Here is an 18,473-nt window from a genome sequence, read left to right on the forward strand (position 1 = left end):
AATTGGCGGGCGCACCGCCGCGTGTGTTAGACGCACTGCTGCTCGTAGCACCCCCTGTCATTCGCTGGGCGCGTGCAGCCTTCGACACTAGCGGAGGACGCATCTTTTCCCTGGTGTTCAGCGGAGGGCCTGTTGCGGGGTGTGGCAGTGTCGTGCTGGAGGGCCCACTGGTAGCGATGTGGGCTTCCTCGCCTCGCCACGCCTCGCCTCGCCTCGCCTCACACCAGGTGTCTGCGTAGTTTGCAGTGCATTCGCACCATTCCTATCCCTGTCCCTGTCCCCGTCCGACTTGTCCCGACTTTGCTCGACTGCCGCTCGCTGCCGCTCGGGTCGTGGTCCATATGACAGCGCAAGCACGACAAACGTCTGCGGGACGAGACGAGACGAGACGAGACGAGACGACTAAGGAATAAATTCGTGGTTACAAATCAAATTTGGAACTCTACACTCCTACACACAATAGGCGGTGACGTATTTCAGAAATCACCTTCCGATTCGTACTGTTTTGTCTAATTACTGCATTTTCGTACCATTACAGTAGTTTAAAAAGGCTTAAGGAAGCATCTTTGTCACAACAGAAAGGTAGTTTGAAAATTGGGCTGGCGACATAACAAAAAAAAAAAAACAGGAAGGGAGCCAACAGCACCCGGGTTTCCCAGGCGGTCACCCATCCAAGTACTAGCCGGGCACGATGATGCTTAACTTCGGTGATCGGACGAGAACCGGTGTATTCATCATGGTATGGCCGTTGGCGCTCATCTAATGTAGGAGCACGGCAGAATTCGCGTTCGGCTTTTCTCCCAACACACAAAATGTTAGTTTTCGGCCGCATTTGACGAAAGCGCTTCCTTCCGCAACCGCCAGTTCCTCGAGGACGGCGCGGGGAGGCGCGCCCCGGCGTCCCAGCAGAGTGACGGCCGAATTGGCGGGCGCACCGCCGCGTGTGTGAGACGCACTGCTGCTCGTTGCACCCCCTGTCATTCGCTGGGCGCGTGCAGCCTTCGACACTAGCGGAGGACGCATCTTGTCCTTGGTGTTCAGCGGAGGGCCTGTGCGGGGTGTGGCAGTGTCGTGCTGGAGGGCCCACTGGTAGCGATGTGGGCTTCCTCGCCTCGCCTCGCCTCGCCTCGCCTCGCCTCACACCAGGTGTCTGCGTAGTTTGCAGTGCATTCGCACCATTCCTATCCCTGTCCCTGTCCCCGTCCCGACTTGTGCCGACTTTGCTCGACTGCCGCTCGCTGCCGCTCGGGTCGTGGTCCATATGACAGCGCAAGCACGACAAACGTCTGCGGGACGAGACGAGACGAGACGAGACGAGACGACTAAGGAATAAATTCGTGGTTACAAATCAAATTTGGAACTCTACACTCCTACACAACAATAGGCGGTGACGTATTTCAGAAATCACCTTCCGATTCGTACTGTTTTGTCGTTTTCAAAGTCTTCTTGGCAAACTTGGTTAGCACATTCTCCCTCAAACTGAGTTAATTACTGCATTTTCGTACCATTACAGTAGTTTAAAAGGCTTAAGGAAGCATCTTTGTCACAACAGAAAGGTAGTTTGAAAATTGGGCTGGCGACATAACAAAAAAAAAAACAGGAAGGGAGCCAACAGCACCCGGGTTTCCCAGGCGGTCACCCATCCAAGTACTAGCCGGGCACGATGATGCTTAACTTCGGTGATCGGACGAGAACCGGTGTATTCATCATGGTATGGCCGTTGGCGCTCATCTAATGTAGGAGCACGGCAGAATTCGCGTTCGGCTTTTCTCCCAACACACAAAATGTTAGTTTTCGGCCGCATTTGACGAAAGCGCTTCCTTCCGCAACCGCCAGTTCCTCGAGGACGGCGCGGGGAGGCGCGCCCGGCGTCCCAGCAGAGTGACGGCCGAATTGGCGGGCGCACCGCCGCGTGTGTGAGACGCACTGCTGCTCGTTGCACCCCCTGTCATTCGCTGGGCGCGTGCAGCCTTCGACACTAGCGGAGGACGCATCTTGTCCTTGGTGTTCAGCGGAGGGCCTGTGCGGGGTGTGGCAGTGTCGTGCTGGAGGGCCCACTGGTAGCGATGTGGGCTTCCTCGCCTCGCCTCGCCTCGCCTCGCCTCGCCTCACACCAGGTGTCTGCGTAGTTTGCAGTGCATTCGCACCATTCCTATCCCTGTCCCTGTCCCCGTCCCGACTTGTGCCGACTTTGCTCGACTGCCGCTCGCTGCCGCTCGGGTCGTGGTCCATATGACAGCGCAAGCACGACAAACGTCTGCGGGACGAGACGAGACGAGACGAGACGACTAAGGAATAAGTTCGTGGTTACAAATCAAATTTGGAACTCAACACACCTACACAACAATAGGCGGTGACGTATTTCAGAAATCACCTGCCGATTCGTATTGTTTTGTCGTTTTCAAAGTCTTCTTGGCAAACTTGGTTAGCACATTCTCCCTCAAACTGCGTTAATTACTGCATTTTCGTTCCATTACAGTAGTTTAAAAGGCTTAAGGAAGCATCTTTGTCACAACAGAAAGGTAGTTTGAAAATTGGGCTGGCGACATAACAAAAAAAAAAAACAGTAAGGGAGCCAACAGCACCCGGGTTTCCCAGGCGGTCACCCATCCAAGTACTAGCCGGGCCCGATGATGCTTAACTTCGGTGATCGGACGAGAACCGGTGTATTCATCATGGTATGGCCGTTGGCGCTCATCTAATCTAGGAGCACGGCAGAATTCGCGTTCGGCTTTTCTCCCAACACACAAAATGTTAGTTTTCGGCCGCATTTGACGAAAGCGCTTCCTTCCGCAACCGCCAGTTCCTCGAGGACGGCGCGGGGAGGCACGCCCGGCGTCCCAGCAGAGTGACGGCCGAATTGGCGGGCGCACCGCCGCGTGTGTTAGACGCACTGCTGCTCGTTGCACCCCCTGTCATTCGCTGGGCGCGTGCAGCCTTCGACACTAGCGGAGGACGCATCTTTTCCCTGGTGTTCAGCGGAGGGCCTGTGCGGGGTGTGGCAGTGTCGTGCTGGAGGGCCCACTGGTAGCGATGTGGGCTTCCTCGCCTCGCCACGCCTCGCCTCGCCTCGCCTCACACCAGGTGTCTGCGTAGTTTGCAGTGCATTCGCACCATTCCTATCCCTGTCCCTGTCCCCGTCCCGACTTGTCCCGACTTTGCTCGACTGCCGCTCGCTGCCGCTCGGGTCGTGGTCCATATGACAGCGCAAGCACGACAAACGTCTGCGGGACGAGACGAGACGAGACGAGACGAGACGACTAAGGAATAAATTCGTGGTTACAAATCAAATTTGGAACTCTACACTCCTACACAACAATAGGCGGTGACGTATTTCAGAAATCACCTTCCGATTCGTACTGTTTTGTCGTTTTCAAAGTCTTCTTGGCAAACTTGGTTAGCACATTCTCCCTCAAACTGAGTTAATTACTGCATTTTCGTACCATTACAGTAGTTTAAAAGGCTTAAGGAAGCATCTTTGTCACAACAGAAAGGTAGTTTGAAAATTGGGCTGGCGACATAACAAAAAAAAAAACAGGAAGGGAGCCAACAGCACCCGGGTTTCCCAGGCGGTCACCCATCCAAGTACTAGCCGGGCACGATGATGCTTAACTTCGGTGATCGGACGAGAACCGGTGTATTCATCATGGTATGGCCGTTGGCGCTCATCTAATGTAGGAGCACGGCAGAATTCGCGTTCGGCTTTTCTCCCAACACACAAAATGTTAGTTTTCGGCCGCATTTGACGAAAGCGCTTCCTTCCGCAACCGCCAGTTCCTCGAGGACGGCGCGGGGAGGCGCGCCCGGCGTCCCAGCAGAGTGACGGCCGAATTGGCGGGCGCACCGCCGCGTGTGTGAGACGCACTGCTGCTCGTTGCACCCCCTGTCATTCGCTGGGCGCGTGCAGCCTTCGACACTAGCGGAGGACGCATCTTGTCCTTGGTGTTCAGCGGAGGGCCTGTGCGGGGTGTGGCAGTGTCGTGCTGGAGGGCCCACTGGTAGCGATGTGGGCTTCCTCGCCTCGCCTCGCCTCGCCTCGCCTCGCCTCACACCAGGTGTCTGCGTAGTTTGCAGTGCATTCGCACCATTCCTATCCCTGTCCCTGTCCCCGTCCCGACTTGTGCCGACTTTGCTCGACTGCCGCTCGCTGCCGCTCGGGTCGTGGTCCATATGACAGCGCAAGCACGACAAACGTCTGCGGGACGAGACGAGACGAGACGAGACGACTAAGGAATAAGTTCGTGGTTACAAATCAAATTTGGAACTCAACACACCTACACAACAATAGGCGGTGACGTATTTCAGAAATCACCTGCCGATTCGTATTGTTTTGTCGTTTTCAAAGTCTTCTTGGCAAACTTGGTTAGCACATTCTCCCTCAAACTGCGTTAATTACTGCATTTTCGTTCCATTACAGTAGTTTAAAAGGCTTAAGGAAGCATCTTTGTCACAACAGAAAGGTAGTTTGAAAATTGGGCTGGCGACATAACAAAAAAAAAAACAGTAAGGGAGCCAACAGCACCCGGGTTTCCCAGGCGGTCACCCATCCAAGTACTAGCCGGGCCCGATGATGCTTAACTTCGGTGATCGGACGAGAACCGGTGTATTCATCATGGTATGGCCGTTGGCGCTCATCTAATGTAGGAGCACGGCAGAATTCGCGTTCGGCTTTTCTCCCAACACACAAAATGTTAGTTTTCGGCCGCATTTGACGAAAGCGCTTCCTTCCGCAACCGCCAGTTCCTCGAGGACGGCGCGGGGAGGCACGCCCGGCGTCCCAGCAGAGTGACGGCCGAATTGGCGGGCGCACCGCCGCGTGTGTTAGACGCACTGCTGCTCGTTGCACCCCCTGTCATTCGCTGGGCGCGTGCAGCCTTCGACACTAGCGGAGGACGCATCTTTTCCCTGGTGTTCAGCGGAGGGCCTGTGCGGGGTGTGGCAGTGTCGTGCTGGAGGGCCCACTGGTAGCGATGTGGGCTTCCTCGCCTCGCCACGCCTCGCCTCGCCTCGCCTCACACCAGGTGTCTGCGTAGTTTGCAGTGCATTCGCACCATTCCTATCCCTGTCCCTGTCCCCGTCCCGACTTGTCCCGACTTTGCTCGACTGCCGCTCGCTGCCGCTCGGGTCGTGGTCCATATGACAGCGCAAGCACGACAAACGTCTGCGGGACGAGACGAGACGAGACGAGACGAGACGACTAAGGAATAAATTCGTGGTTACAAATCAAATTTGGAACTCTACACTCCTACACAACAATAGGCGGTGACGTATTTCAGAAATCACCTTCCGATTCGTACTGTTTTGTCGTTTTCAAAGTCTTCTTGGCAAACTTGGTTAGCACATTCTCCCTCAAACTGAGTTAATTACTGCATTTTCGTACCATTACAGTAGTTTAAAAGGCTTAAGGAAGCATCTTTGTCACAACAGAAAGGTAGTTTGAAAATTGGGCTGGCGACATAACAAAAAAAAAAACAGGAAGGGAGCCAACAGCACCCGGGTTTCCCAGGCGGTCACCCATCCAAGTACTAGCCGGGCACGATGATGCTTAACTTCGGTGATCGGACGAGAACCGGTGTATTCATCATGGTATGGCCGTTGGCGCTCATCTAATGTAGGAGCACGGCAGAATTCGCGTTCGGCTTTTCTCCCAACACACAAAATGTTAGTTTTCGGCCGCATTTGACGAAAGCGCTTCCTTCCGCAACCGCCAGTTCCTCGAGGACGGCGCGGGGAGGCGCGCCCGGCGTCCCAGCAGAGTGACGGCCGAATTGGCGGGCGCACCGCCGCGTGTGTGAGACGCACTGCTGCTCGTTGCACCCCCTGTCATTCGCTGGGCGCGTGCAGCCTTCGACACTAGCGGAGGACGCATCTTGTCCTTGGTGTTCAGCGGAGGGCCTGTGCGGGGTGTGGCAGTGTCGTGCTGGAGGGCCCACTGGTAGCGATGTGGGCTTCCTCGCCTCGCCTCGCCTCGCCTCGCCTCGCCTCACACCAGGTGTCTGCGTAGTTTGCAGTGCATTCGCACCATTCCTATCCCTGTCCCTGTCCCCGTCCCGACTTGTGCCGACTTTGCTCGACTGCCGCTCGCTGCCGCTCGGGTCGTGGTCCATATGACAGCGCAAGCACGACAAACGTCTGCGGGACGAGACGAGACGAGACGAGACGACTAAGGAATAAGTTCGTGGTTACAAATCAAATTTGGAACTCAACACACCTACACAACAATAGGCGGTGACGTATTTCAGAAATCACCTGCCGATTCGTATTGTTTTGTCGTTTTCAAAGTCTTCTTGGCAAACTTGGTTAGCACATTCTCCCTCAAACTGCGTTAATTACTGCATTTTCGTTCCATTACAGTAGTTTAAAAGGCTTAAGGAAGCATCTTTGTCACAACAGAAAGGTAGTTTGAAAATTGGGCTGGCGACATAACAAAAAAAAAAACAGTAAGGGAGCCAACAGCACCCGGGTTTCCCAGGCGGTCACCCATCCAAGTACTAGCCGGGCCCGATGATGCTTAACTTCGGTGATCGGACGAGAACCGGTGTATTCATCATGGTATGGCCGTTGGCGCTCATCTAATGTAGGAGCACGGCAGAATTCGCGTTCGGCTTTTCTCCCAACACACAAAATGTTAGTTTTCGGCCGCATTTGACGAAAGCGCTTCCTTCCGCAACCGCCAGTTCCTCGAGGACGGCGCGGGGAGGCACGCCCGGCGTCCCAGCAGAGTGACGGCCGAATTGGCGGGCGCACCGCCGCGTGTGTTAGACGCACTGCTGCTCGTTGCACCCCCTGTCATTCGCTGGGCGCGTGCAGCCTTCGACACTAGCGGAGGACGCATCTTTTCCCTGGTGTTCAGCGGAGGGCCTGTGCGGGGTGTGGCAGTGTCGTGCTGGAGGGCCCACTGGTAGCGATGTGGGCTTCCTCGCCTCGCCACGCCTCGCCTCGCCTCGCCTCACACCAGGTGTCTGCGTAGTTTGCAGTGCATTCGCACCATTCCTATCCCTGTCCCTGTCCCCGTCCCGACTTGTCCCGACTTTGCTCGACTGCCGCTCGCTGCCGCTCGGGTCGTGGTCCATATGACAGCGCAAGCACGACAAACGTCTGCGGGACGAGACGAGACGAGACGAGACGAGACGACTAAGGAATAAATTCGTGGTTACAAATCAAATTTGGAACTCTACACTCCTACACAACAATAGGCGGTGACGTATTTCAGAAATCACCTTCCGATTCGTACTGTTTTGTCGTTTTCAAAGTCTTCTTGGCAAACTTGGTTAGCACATTCTCCCTCAAACTGAGTTAATTACTGCATTTTCGTACCATTACAGTAGTTTAAAAGGCTTAAGGAAGCATCTTTGTCACAACAGAAAGGTAGTTTGAAAATTGGGCTGGCGACATAACAAAAAAAAAAACAGGAAGGGAGCCAACAGCACCCGGGTTTCCCAGGCGGTCACCCATCCAAGTACTAGCCGGGCACGATGATGCTTAACTTCGGTGATCGGACGAGAACCGGTGTATTCATCATGGTATGGCCGTTGGCGCTCATCTAATGTAGGAGCACGGCAGAATTCGCGTTCGGCTTTTCTCCCAACACACAAAATGTTAGTTTTCGGCCGCATTTGACGAAAGCGCTTCCTTCCGCAACCGCCAGTTCCTCGAGGACGGCGCGGGGAGGCGCGCCCGGCGTCCCAGCAGAGTGACGGCCGAATTGGCGGGCGCACCGCCGCGTGTGTGAGACGCACTGCTGCTCGTTGCACCCCCTGTCATTCGCTGGGCGCGTGCAGCCTTCGACACTAGCGGAGGACGCATCTTGTCCTTGGTGTTCAGCGGAGGGCCTGTGCGGGGTGTGGCAGTGTCGTGCTGGAGGGCCCACTGGTAGCGATGTGGGCTTCCTCGCCTCGCCTCGCCTCGCCTCGCCTCGCCTCACACCAGGTGTCTGCGTAGTTTGCAGTGCATTCGCACCATTCCTATCCCTGTCCCTGTCCCCGTCCCGACTTGTGCCGACTTTGCTCGACTGCCGCTCGCTGCCGCTCGGGTCGTGGTCCATATGACAGCGCAAGCACGACAAACGTCTGCGGGACGAGACGAGACGAGACGAGACGACTAAGGAATAAGTTCGTGGTTACAAATCAAATTTGGAACTCAACACACCTACACAACAATAGGCGGTGACGTATTTCAGAAATCACCTGCCGATTCGTATTGTTTTGTCGTTTTCAAAGTCTTCTTGGCAAACTTGGTTAGCACATTCTCCCTCAAACTGCGTTAATTACTGCATTTTCGTTCCATTACAGTAGTTTAAAAGGCTTAAGGAAGCATCTTTGTCACAACAGAAAGGTAGTTTGAAAATTGGGCTGGCGACATAACAAAAAAAAAAACAGTAAGGGAGCCAACAGCACCCGGGTTTCCCAGGCGGTCACCCATCCAAGTACTAGCCGGGCCCGATGATGCTTAACTTCGGTGATCGGACGAGAACCGGTGTATTCATCATGGTATGGCCGTTGGCGCTCATCTAATGTAGGAGCACGGCAGAATTCGCGTTCGGCTTTTCTCCCAACACACAAAATGTTAGTTTTCGGCCGCATTTGACGAAAGCGCTTCCTTCCGCAACCGCCAGTTCCTCGAGGACGGCGCGGGGAGGCACGCCCGGCGTCCCAGCAGAGTGACGGCCGAATTGGCGGGCGCACCGCCGCGTGTGTTAGACGCACTGCTGCTCGTTGCACCCCCTGTCATTCGCTGGGCGCGTGCAGCCTTCGACACTAGCGGAGGACGCATCTTTTCCCTGGTGTTCAGCGGAGGGCCTGTGCGGGGTGTGGCAGTGTCGTGCTGGAGGGCCCACTGGTAGCGATGTGGGCTTCCTCGCCTCGCCACGCCTCGCCTCGCCTCGCCTCACACCAGGTGTCTGCGTAGTTTGCAGTGCATTCGCACCATTCCTATCCCTGTCCCTGTCCCCGTCCCGACTTGTCCCGACTTTGCTCGACTGCCGCTCGCTGCCGCTCGGGTCGTGGTCCATATGACAGCGCAAGCACGACAAACGTCTGCGGGACGAGACGAGACGAGACGAGACGAGACGACTAAGGAATAAATTCGTGGTTACAAATCAAATTTGGAACTCTACACTCCTACACAACAATAGGCGGTGACGTATTTCAGAAATCACCTTCCGATTCGTACTGTTTTGTCGTTTTCAAAGTCTTCTTGGCAAACTTGGTTAGCACATTCTCCCTCAAACTGAGTTAATTACTGCATTTTCGTACCATTACAGTAGTTTAAAAGGCTTAAGGAAGCATCTTTGTCACAACAGAAAGGTAGTTTGAAAATTGGGCTGGCGACATAACAAAAAAAAAAACAGGAAGGGAGCCAACAGCACCCGGGTTTCCCAGGCGGTCACCCATCCAAGTACTAGCCGGGCACGATGATGCTTAACTTCGGTGATCGGACGAGAACCGGTGTATTCATCATGGTATGGCCGTTGGCGCTCATCTAATGTAGGAGCACGGCAGAATTCGCGTTCGGCTTTTCTCCCAACACACAAAATGTTAGTTTTCGGCCGCATTTGACGAAAGCGCTTCCTTCCGCAACCGCCAGTTCCTCGAGGACGGCGCGGGGAGGCGCGCCCGGCGTCCCAGCAGAGTGACGGCCGAATTGGCGGGCGCACCGCCGCGTGTGTGAGACGCACTGCTGCTCGTTGCACCCCCTGTCATTCGCTGGGCGCGTGCAGCCTTCGACACTAGCGGAGGACGCATCTTGTCCTTGGTGTTCAGCGGAGGGCCTGTGCGGGGTGTGGCAGTGTCGTGCTGGAGGGCCCACTGGTAGCGATGTGGGCTTCCTCGCCTCGCCTCGCCTCGCCTCGCCTCGCCTCACACCAGGTGTCTGCGTAGTTTGCAGTGCATTCGCACCATTCCTATCCCTGTCCCTGTCCCCGTCCCGACTTGTGCCGACTTTGCTCGACTGCCGCTCGCTGCCGCTCGGGTCGTGGTCCATATGACAGCGCAAGCACGACAAACGTCTGCGGGACGAGACGAGACGAGACGAGACGACTAAGGAATAAGTTCGTGGTTACAAATCAAATTTGGAACTCAACACACCTACACAACAATAGGCGGTGACGTATTTCAGAAATCACCTGCCGATTCGTATTGTTTTGTCGTTTTCAAAGTCTTCTTGGCAAACTTGGTTAGCACATTCTCCCTCAAACTGCGTTAATTACTGCATTTTCGTTCCATTACAGTAGTTTAAAAGGCTTAAGGAAGCATCTTTGTCACAACAGAAAGGTAGTTTGAAAATTGGGCTGGCGACATAACAAAAAAAAAAACAGTAAGGGAGCCAACAGCACCCGGGTTTCCCAGGCGGTCACCCATCCAAGTACTAGCCGGGCCCGATGATGCTTAACTTCGGTGATCGGACGAGAACCGGTGTATTCATCATGGTATGGCCGTTGGCGCTCATCTAATGTAGGAGCACGGCAGAATTCGCGTTCGGCTTTTCTCCCAACACACAAAATGTTAGTTTTCGGCCGCATTTGACGAAAGCGCTTCCTTCCGCAACCGCCAGTTCCTCGAGGACGGCGCGGGGAGGCACGCCCGGCGTCCCAGCAGAGTGACGGCCGAATTGGCGGGCGCACCGCCGCGTGTGTTAGACGCACTGCTGCTCGTTGCACCCCCTGTCATTCGCTGGGCGCGTGCAGCCTTCGACACTAGCGGAGGACGCATCTTTTCCCTGGTGTTCAGCGGAGGGCCTGTGCGGGGTGTGGCAGTGTCGTGCTGGAGGGCCCACTGGTAGCGATGTGGGCTTCCTCGCCTCGCCACGCCTCGCCTCGCCTCGCCTCACACCAGGTGTCTGCGTAGTTTGCAGTGCATTCGCACCATTCCTATCCCTGTCCCTGTCCCCGTCCCGACTTGTCCCGACTTTGCTCGACTGCCGCTCGCTGCCGCTCGGGTCGTGGTCCATATGACAGCGCAAGCACGACAAACGTCTGCGGGACGAGACGAGACGAGACGAGACGAGACGACTAAGGAATAAATTCGTGGTTACAAATCAAATTTGGAACTCTACACTCCTACACAACAATAGGCGGTGACGTATTTCAGAAATCACCTTCCGATTCGTACTGTTTTGTCGTTTTCAAAGTCTTCTTGGCAAACTTGGTTAGCACATTCTCCCTCAAACTGAGTTAATTACTGCATTTTCGTACCATTACAGTAGTTTAAAAGGCTTAAGGAAGCAGCTTTGTCACAACAGAAAGGTAGTTTGAAAATTGGGCTGGCGACATAACAAAAAAAAAAACAGAAAGGGAGCCAACAGCACCCGGGTTTCCCAGGCGGTCACCCATCCAAGTACTAGCCGGGCACGATGATGCTTAACTTCGGTGATCGGACGAGAACCGGTGTATTCATCATGGTATGGCCGTTGGCGCTCATCTAATGTAGGAGCACGGCAGAATTCGCGTTCGGCTTTTCTCCCAACACACAAAATGTTAGTTTTCGGCCGCATTTGACGAAAGCGCTTCCTTCCGCAACCGCCAGTTCCTCGAGGACGGCGCGGGGAGGCGCGCCCGGCGTCCCAGCAGAGTGACGGCCGAATTGGCGGGCGCACCGCCGCGTGTGTGAGACGCACTGCTGCTCGTTGCACCCCCTGTCATTCGCTGGGCGCGTGCAGCCTTCGACACTAGCGGAGGACGCATCTTGTCCTTGGTGTTCAGCGGAGGGCCTGTGCGGGGTGTGGCAGTGTCGTGCTGGAGGGCCCACTGGTAGCGATGTGGGCTTCCTCGCCTCGCCTCGCCTCGCCTCGCCTCGCCTCACACCAGGTGTCTGCGTAGTTTGCAGTGCATTCGCACCATTCCTATCCCTGTCCCTGTCCCCGTCCCGACTTGTGCCGACTTTGCTCGACTGCCGCTCGCTGCCGCTCGGGTCGTGGTCCATATGACAGCGCAAGCACGACAAACGTCTGCGGGACGAGACGAGACGAGACGAGACGAGACGACTAAGGAATAAATTCGTGGTTACAAATCAAATTTGGAACTCTACACTCCTACACAACAATAGGCGGTGACGTATTTCAGAAATCACCTTCCGATTCGTACTGTTTTGTCGTTTTCAAAGTCTTCTTGGCAAACTTGGTTAGCACATTCTCCCTCAAACTGAGTTAATTACTGCATTTTCGTACCATTACAGTAGTTTAAAACGCTTAAGGAAGCATCTTTGTCACAACAGAAAGGTAGTTTGAAAATTGGGCTGGCGACATAACAAAAAAAAAAACAGGAAGGGAGCCAACAGCACCCGGGTTTCCCAGGTGGTCACCCATCCAAGTACTAGCCGGGCCCGATGATGCTTAACTTCGGTGATCGGACGAGAACCGGTGTATTCATCATGGTATGGCCGTTGGCGCTCATCTAATGTAGGAGCACGGCAGAATTCGCGTTCGGCTTTTCTCCCAACACACAAAATGTTAGTTTTCGGCCGCATTTGACGAAAGCGCTTCCTTCCGCAACCGCCAGTTCCTCGAGGACGGCGCGGGGAGGCGCGCCCGGCGTCCCAGCAGAGTGACGGCCGAATTGGCGGGCGCACCGCCGCGTGTGTGAGACGCACTGCTGCTCGTTGCACCCCCTGTCATTCGCTGGGCGCGTGCAGCATTCGACACTAGCGGAGGACGCATCTTGTCCTTGGTGTTCAGCGGAGGGCCTGTGCGGGGTGTGGCAGTGTCGTGCTGGAGGGCCCACTGGTAGCGATGTGGGCTTCCTCGCCTCGCCTCGCCTCGCCTCGCCTCGCCTCACACCAGGTGTCTGCGTAGTTTGCAGTGCATTCGCACCATTCCTATCCCTGTCCCTGTCCCCGTCCCGACTTGTGCCGACTTTGCTCGACTGCCGCTCGCTGCCGCTCGGGTCGTGGTCCATATGACAGCGCAAGCACGACAAACGTCTGCGGGACGAGACGAGACGAGACGAGACGAGACGACTAAGGAATAAATTCGTGGTTACAAATCAAATTTGTAACTCTACACTCCTACACAACAATAGGCGGTGACGTATTTCAGAAATCACCTTCCGATTCGTACTGTTTTGTCGTTTTCAAAGTCTTCTTGGCAAACTTGGTTAGCACATTCTCCCTCAAACTGAGTTAATTACTGCATTTTCGTACCATTACAGTAGTTTAAAAGGCTTAAGGAAGCATCTTTGTCACAACAGAAAGGTAGTTTGAAAATTGGGCTGGCGACATAACAAAAGAAAAACAGGAAGGGAGCCAGCAGCACCCGGGTTTTCCAGGCGGTCACCCATCCAAGTACTAGCCGGGCCCGATGATGCTTAACTTCGGTGATCGGACGAGAACCGGTGTATTCATCATGGTATGGCCGTTGGCGCTCATCTAATGTAGGAGCACGGCAGAATTCGCGTTCGGCTTTTCTCCCAACACACAAAATGTTAGTTTTCGGCCGCATTTGACGAAAGCGCTTCCTTCCGCAACCGCCAGTTCCTCGAGGACGGCGCGGGGAGGCGCGCCCGGCGTCCCAGCAGAGTGACGGCCGAATTGGCGGGCGCACCGCCGCGTGTGTGAGACGCACTGCTGCTCGTTGCACCCCCTGTCATTCGCTGGGCGCGTGCAGCCTTCGACACTAGCGGAGGACGCATCTTGTCCTTGGTGTTCAGCGGAGGGCCTGTGCGGGGTGTGGCAGTGTCGTGCTGGAGGGCCCACTGGTAGCGATGTGGGCTTCCTCGCCTCGCCTCGCCTCGCCTCGCCTCGCCTCACACCAGGTGTCTGCGTAGTTTGCAGTGCATTCGCACCATTCCTATCCCTGTCCCTGTCCCCGTCCCGACTTGTGCCGACTTTGCTCGACTGCCGCTCGCTGCCGCTCGGGTCGTGGTCCATATGACAGCGCAAGCACGACAAACGTCTGCGGGACGAGACGAGACGAGACGAGACGAGACGACTAAGGAATAAATTCGTGGTTACAAATCAAATTTGTAACTCTACACTCCTACACAACAATAGGCGGTGACGTATTTCAGAAATCACCTTCCGATTCGTACTGTTTTGTCGTTTTCAAAGTCTTCTTGGCAAACTTGGTTAGCACATTCTCCCTCAAACTGAGTTAATTACTGCATTTTCGTACCATTACAGTAGTTTAAAAGGCTTAAGGAAGCATCTTTGTCACAACAGAAAGGTAGTTTGAAAATTGGGCTGGCGACATAACAAAAGAAAAACAGGAAGGGAGCCAGCAGCACCCGGGTTTTCCAGGCGGTCACCCATCCAAGTACTAGCCGGGCCCGATGATGCTTAACTTCGGTGATCGGACGAGAACCGGTGTATTCATCATGGTATGGCCGTTGGCGCTCATCTAATGTAGGAGCACGGCAGAATTCGCGTTCGGCTTTTCTCCCAACACACAAAATGTTAGTTTTCGGCCGCATTTGACGAAAGCGCTTCCTTCCGCAACCGCCAGTTCCTCGAGGACGGCGCGGGGAGGCGCGCCCGGCGTCCCAGCAGAGTGACGGCCGAATTGGCGGGCGCACCGCCGCGTGTGTGAGACGCACTGCTGCTCGTTGCACCCCCTGTCATTCGCTGGGCGCGTGCAGCCTTCGACACTAGCGGAAGGCGCATCTTGTCCCTGGTGTTCAGCGGAGGGCCTGTGCGGGGTGTGGCAGTGTCGTGCTGGAGGGCCCAATGGTAGCGATGTGGGCTTCCTCGCCTCGCCTCGCCTCGCCTCGCCTCGCCTCACACCAGGTGTCTGCGTAGTTTGCAGTGCATTCGCACCATTCCTATCCCTGTCCCTGTCCCCGTCCCGACTTGTCCCGACTTTGCTCGACTGCCGCTCGCTGCCGCTCGGGTCGTGGTCCATATGACAGCGCAAGCACGACAAACGTCTGCGGGACGAGACGAGACGAGACGAGACGACTAAGGAATAAGTTCGTGGTTACAAATCAAATTTGGAACTCAACACACCTACACAACAATAGGCGGTGACGTATTTCAGAAATCACCTGCCGATTCGTATTGTTTTGTCGTTTTCAAAGTCTTCTTGGCAAACTTGGTTAGCACATTCTCCCTCAAACTGCGTTAATTACTGCATTTTCGTTCCATTACAGTAGTTTAAAAGGCTTAAGGAAGCATCTTTGTCACAACAGAAAGGTAGTTTGAAAATTGGGCTGGCGACATAACAAAAAAAAAAACAGTAAGGGAGCCAACAGCACCCGGGTTTCCCAGGCGGTCACCCATCCAAGTACTAGCCGGGCCCGATGATGCTTAACTTCGGTGATCGGACGAGAACCGGTGTATTCATCATGGTATGGCCGTTGGCGCTCATCTAATGTAGGAGCACGGCAGAATTCGCGTTCGGCTTTTCTCCCAACACACAAAATGTTAGTTTTCGGCCGCATTTGACGAAAGCGCTTCCTTCCGCAACCGCCAGTTCCTCGAGGACGGCGCGGGGAGGCACGCCCGGCGTCCCAGCAGAGTGACGGCCGAATTGGCGGGCGCACCGCCGCGTGTGTTAGACGCACTGCTGCTCGTTGCACCCCCTGTCATTCGCTGGGCGCGTGCAGCCTTCGACACTAGCGGAGGACGCATCTTTTCCCTGGTGTTCAGCGGAGGGCCTGTGCGGGGTGTGGCAGTGTCGTGCTGGAGGGCCCACTGGTAGCGATGTGGGCTTCCTCGCCTCGCCACGCCAAGCCTCGCCTCGCCTCACACCAGGTGTCTGCGTAGTTTGCAGTGCATTCGCACCATTCCTATCCCTGTCCCTGTCCCCGTCCCGACTTGTCCCGACTTTGCTCGACTGCCGCTCGCTGCCGCTCGGGTCGTGGTCCATATGACAGCGCAAGCACGACAAACGTCTGCGGGACGAGACGAGACGAGACGAGACGAGACGACTAAGGAATAAATTCGTGGTTACAAATCAAATTTGGAACTCTACACTCCTACACAACAATAGGCGGTGACGTATTTCAGAAATCACCTTCCGATTCGTACTGTTTTGTCGTTTTCAAAGTCTTCTTGGCAAACTTGGTTAGCACATTCTCCCTCAAACTGAGTTAATTACTGCATTTTCGTACCATTACAGTAGTTTAAAACGCTTAAGGAAGCATCTTTGTCACAACAGAAAGGTAGTTTGAAAATTGGGCTGGCGACATAACAAAAAAAAAAACAGGAAGGGAGCCAACAGCACCCGGGTTTCCCAGGTGGTCACCCATCCAAGTACTAGCCGGGCCCGATGATGCTTACCTTCGGTGATCGGACGAGAACCGGTGTATTCATCATGGTATGGCCGTTGGCGCTCATCTAATGTAGGAGCACGGCAGAATTCGCGTTCGGCTTTTCTCCCAACACACAAAATGTTAGTTTTCGGCCGCATTTGACGAAAGCGCTTCCTTCCGCAACCGCCAGTTCCTCGAGGACGGCGCGGGGAGGCGCGCCCGGCGTCCCAGCAGAGTGACGGCCGAATTGGCGGGCGCACCGCCGCGTGTGTGAGACGCACTGCTGCTCGTTGCACCCCCTGTCATTCGCTGGGCGCGTGCAGCATTCGACACTAGCGGAGGACGCATCTTGTCCTTGGTGTTCAGCGGAGGGCCTGTGCGGGGTGTGGCAGTGTCGTGCTGGAGGGCCCACTGGTAGCGATGTGGGCTTCCTCGCCTCGCCTCGCCTCGCCTCGCCTCGCCTCACACCAGGTGTCTGCGTAGTTTGCAGTGCATTCGCACCATTCCTATCCCTGTCCCTGTCCCCGTCCCGACTTGTGCCGACTTTGCTCGACTGCCGCTCGCTGCCGCTCGGGTCGTGGTCCATATGACAGCGCAAGCACGACAAACGTCTGCGGGACGAGACGAGACGAGACGAGACGAGACGACTAAGGAATAAATTCGTGGTTACAAATCAAATTTGTAACTCTACACTCCTACACAACAATAGGCGGTGACGTATTTCAGAAATCACCTTCCGATTCGTACTGTTTTGTCGTTTTCAAAGTCTTCTTGGCAAACTTGGTTAGCACATTCTCCCTCAAACTGAGTTAATTACTGCATTTTCGTACCATTACAGTAGTTTAAAAGGCTTAAGGAAGCATCTTTGTCACAACAGAAAGGTAGTTTGAAAATTGGGCTGGCGACATAACAAAAGAAAAACAGGAAGGGAGCCAGCAGCACCCGGGTTTTCCAGGCGGTCACCCATCCAAGTACTAGCCGGGCACGATGATGCTTAACTTCGGTGATCGGACGAGAACCGGTGTATTCATCATGGTATGGCCGTTGGCGCTCATCTAATGTAGGAGCACGGCAGAATTCGCGTTCGGCTTTTCTCCCAACACACAAAATGTTAGTTTTCGGCCGCATTTGACGAAAGCGCTTCCTTCCGCAACCGCCAGTTCCTCGAGGACGGCGCGGGGAGGCGCGCCCGGCGTCCCAGCAGAGTGACGGCCGAATTGGCGGGCGCACCGCCGCGTGTGTGAGACGCACTGCTGCTCGTTGCACCCCCTGTCATTCGCTGGGCGCGTGCAGCCTTCGACACTAGCGGAGGACGCATCTTGTCCTTGGTGTTCAGCGGAGGGCCTGTGCGGGGTGTGGCAGTGTCGTGCTGGAGGGCCCACTGGTAGCGATGTGGGCTTCCTCGCCTCGCCTCGCCTCGCCTCGCCTCGCCTCACACCAGGTGTCTGCGTAGTTTGCAGTGCATTCGCACCATTCCTATCCCTGTCCCTGTCCCCGTCCCGACTTGTGCCGACTTTGCTCGACTGCCGCTCGCTGCCGCTCGGGTCGTGGTCCATATGACAGCGCAAGCACGACAAACGTCTGCGGGACGAGACGAGACGAGACGAGACGAGACGACTAAGGAATAAATTCGTGGTTACAAATCAAATTTGGAACTCTACACTCCTACACAACAATAGGCGGTGACGTATTTCAGAAATCACCTGCCGATTCGTACTGTTTTGTCGTTTTCAAAGTCTTCTTGGCAAACTTGGTTAGCACATTCTCCCTCAAACTGAGTTAATTACTGCATTTTCGTACCATTACAGTAGTTTAAAAGGCTTAAGGAAGCATCTTTGTCACAACAGAAAGGTAGTTTGAAAATTGGGCTGGCGACATAACAAAAGAAAAACAGGAAGGGAGCCAGCAGCACCCGGGTTTTCCAGGCGGTCACCCATCCAAGTACTAGCCGGGCCCGATGATGCTTAACTTCGGTGATCGGACGAGAACCGGTGTATTCATCATGGTATGGCCGTTGGCGCTCATCTAATGTAGGAGCACGGCAGAATTCGCGTTCGGCTTTTCTCCCAACACACAAAATGTTAGTTTTCGGCCGCATTTGACGAAAGCGCTTCCTTCCGCAACCGCCAGTTCCTCGAGGACGGCGCGGGGAGGCGCGCCCGGCGTCCCAGCAGAGTGACGGCCGAATTGGCGGGCGCACCGCCGCGTGTGTGAGACGCACTGCTGCTCGTTGCACCCCCTGTCATTCGCTGGGCGCGTGCAGCCTTCGACACTAGCGGAAGGCGCATCTTGT

The 18,473-nt window shown here is 55.1% G+C and overlaps 19 non-coding genes across 19 annotated transcripts; all 19 read right to left on the reverse strand.

Moving 5' to 3' along the window:
- Positions 1–634: 634 nt before the first annotated feature.
- LOC126118265 (5S ribosomal RNA) lies at positions 635–753 on the reverse strand. The gene has a single exon (XR_007525702.1). It is a non-coding gene; the product is annotated as a 5S ribosomal RNA (ribosomal RNA).
- Positions 754–1,606: 853 nt separating this feature from the next.
- Positions 1,607–1,725, reverse strand: LOC126118266 (5S ribosomal RNA). Its single transcript, XR_007525703.1, has one exon. It is a non-coding gene; the product is annotated as a 5S ribosomal RNA (ribosomal RNA).
- Positions 1,726–2,573: 848 nt separating this feature from the next.
- On the reverse strand, positions 2,574–2,692 carry LOC126118295 (5S ribosomal RNA). Its single transcript, XR_007525729.1, has one exon. It is a non-coding gene; the product is annotated as a 5S ribosomal RNA (ribosomal RNA).
- An 852-nt stretch (positions 2,693–3,544) lies between these two features.
- LOC126118267 (5S ribosomal RNA) lies at positions 3,545–3,663 on the reverse strand. The gene has a single exon (XR_007525704.1). It is a non-coding gene; the product is annotated as a 5S ribosomal RNA (ribosomal RNA).
- Positions 3,664–4,510: 847 nt separating this feature from the next.
- LOC126118307 (5S ribosomal RNA) lies at positions 4,511–4,629 on the reverse strand. Its single transcript, XR_007525740.1, has one exon. It is a non-coding gene; the product is annotated as a 5S ribosomal RNA (ribosomal RNA).
- An 852-nt stretch (positions 4,630–5,481) lies between these two features.
- LOC126118269 (5S ribosomal RNA) lies at positions 5,482–5,600 on the reverse strand. The gene has a single exon (XR_007525706.1). It is a non-coding gene; the product is annotated as a 5S ribosomal RNA (ribosomal RNA).
- Positions 5,601–6,447: 847 nt separating this feature from the next.
- LOC126118319 (5S ribosomal RNA) lies at positions 6,448–6,566 on the reverse strand. The gene has a single exon (XR_007525751.1). It is a non-coding gene; the product is annotated as a 5S ribosomal RNA (ribosomal RNA).
- Positions 6,567–7,418: 852 nt separating this feature from the next.
- On the reverse strand, positions 7,419–7,537 carry LOC126118270 (5S ribosomal RNA). Its single transcript, XR_007525707.1, has one exon. It is a non-coding gene; the product is annotated as a 5S ribosomal RNA (ribosomal RNA).
- An 847-nt stretch (positions 7,538–8,384) lies between these two features.
- Positions 8,385–8,503, reverse strand: LOC126118331 (5S ribosomal RNA). Its single transcript, XR_007525762.1, has one exon. It is a non-coding gene; the product is annotated as a 5S ribosomal RNA (ribosomal RNA).
- An 852-nt stretch (positions 8,504–9,355) lies between these two features.
- LOC126118271 (5S ribosomal RNA) lies at positions 9,356–9,474 on the reverse strand. The gene has a single exon (XR_007525708.1). It is a non-coding gene; the product is annotated as a 5S ribosomal RNA (ribosomal RNA).
- Positions 9,475–10,321: 847 nt separating this feature from the next.
- LOC126118208 (5S ribosomal RNA) lies at positions 10,322–10,440 on the reverse strand. The gene has a single exon (XR_007525650.1). It is a non-coding gene; the product is annotated as a 5S ribosomal RNA (ribosomal RNA).
- An 852-nt stretch (positions 10,441–11,292) lies between these two features.
- LOC126118273 (5S ribosomal RNA) lies at positions 11,293–11,411 on the reverse strand. Its single transcript, XR_007525709.1, has one exon. It is a non-coding gene; the product is annotated as a 5S ribosomal RNA (ribosomal RNA).
- Positions 11,412–12,263: 852 nt separating this feature from the next.
- On the reverse strand, positions 12,264–12,382 carry LOC126118201 (5S ribosomal RNA). The gene has a single exon (XR_007525644.1). It is a non-coding gene; the product is annotated as a 5S ribosomal RNA (ribosomal RNA).
- Positions 12,383–13,233: 851 nt separating this feature from the next.
- LOC126118285 (5S ribosomal RNA) lies at positions 13,234–13,352 on the reverse strand. The gene has a single exon (XR_007525720.1). It is a non-coding gene; the product is annotated as a 5S ribosomal RNA (ribosomal RNA).
- Positions 13,353–14,203: 851 nt separating this feature from the next.
- LOC126118286 (5S ribosomal RNA) lies at positions 14,204–14,322 on the reverse strand. The gene has a single exon (XR_007525721.1). It is a non-coding gene; the product is annotated as a 5S ribosomal RNA (ribosomal RNA).
- An 847-nt stretch (positions 14,323–15,169) lies between these two features.
- On the reverse strand, positions 15,170–15,288 carry LOC126118220 (5S ribosomal RNA). Its single transcript, XR_007525661.1, has one exon. It is a non-coding gene; the product is annotated as a 5S ribosomal RNA (ribosomal RNA).
- Positions 15,289–16,140: 852 nt separating this feature from the next.
- On the reverse strand, positions 16,141–16,259 carry LOC126118237 (5S ribosomal RNA). The gene has a single exon (XR_007525677.1). It is a non-coding gene; the product is annotated as a 5S ribosomal RNA (ribosomal RNA).
- Positions 16,260–17,110: 851 nt separating this feature from the next.
- LOC126118290 (5S ribosomal RNA) lies at positions 17,111–17,229 on the reverse strand. Its single transcript, XR_007525725.1, has one exon. It is a non-coding gene; the product is annotated as a 5S ribosomal RNA (ribosomal RNA).
- An 851-nt stretch (positions 17,230–18,080) lies between these two features.
- On the reverse strand, positions 18,081–18,199 carry LOC126118287 (5S ribosomal RNA). The gene has a single exon (XR_007525722.1). It is a non-coding gene; the product is annotated as a 5S ribosomal RNA (ribosomal RNA).
- Positions 18,200–18,473: the final 274 nt, after the last annotated feature.

This window comes from Schistocerca cancellata, unplaced genomic scaffold, assembly GCF_023864275.1.
Source record: "Schistocerca cancellata isolate TAMUIC-IGC-003103 unplaced genomic scaffold, iqSchCanc2.1 HiC_scaffold_350, whole genome shotgun sequence".
In the NCBI taxonomy this organism is placed as follows: domain Eukaryota; kingdom Metazoa; phylum Arthropoda; class Insecta; order Orthoptera; family Acrididae; genus Schistocerca; species Schistocerca cancellata.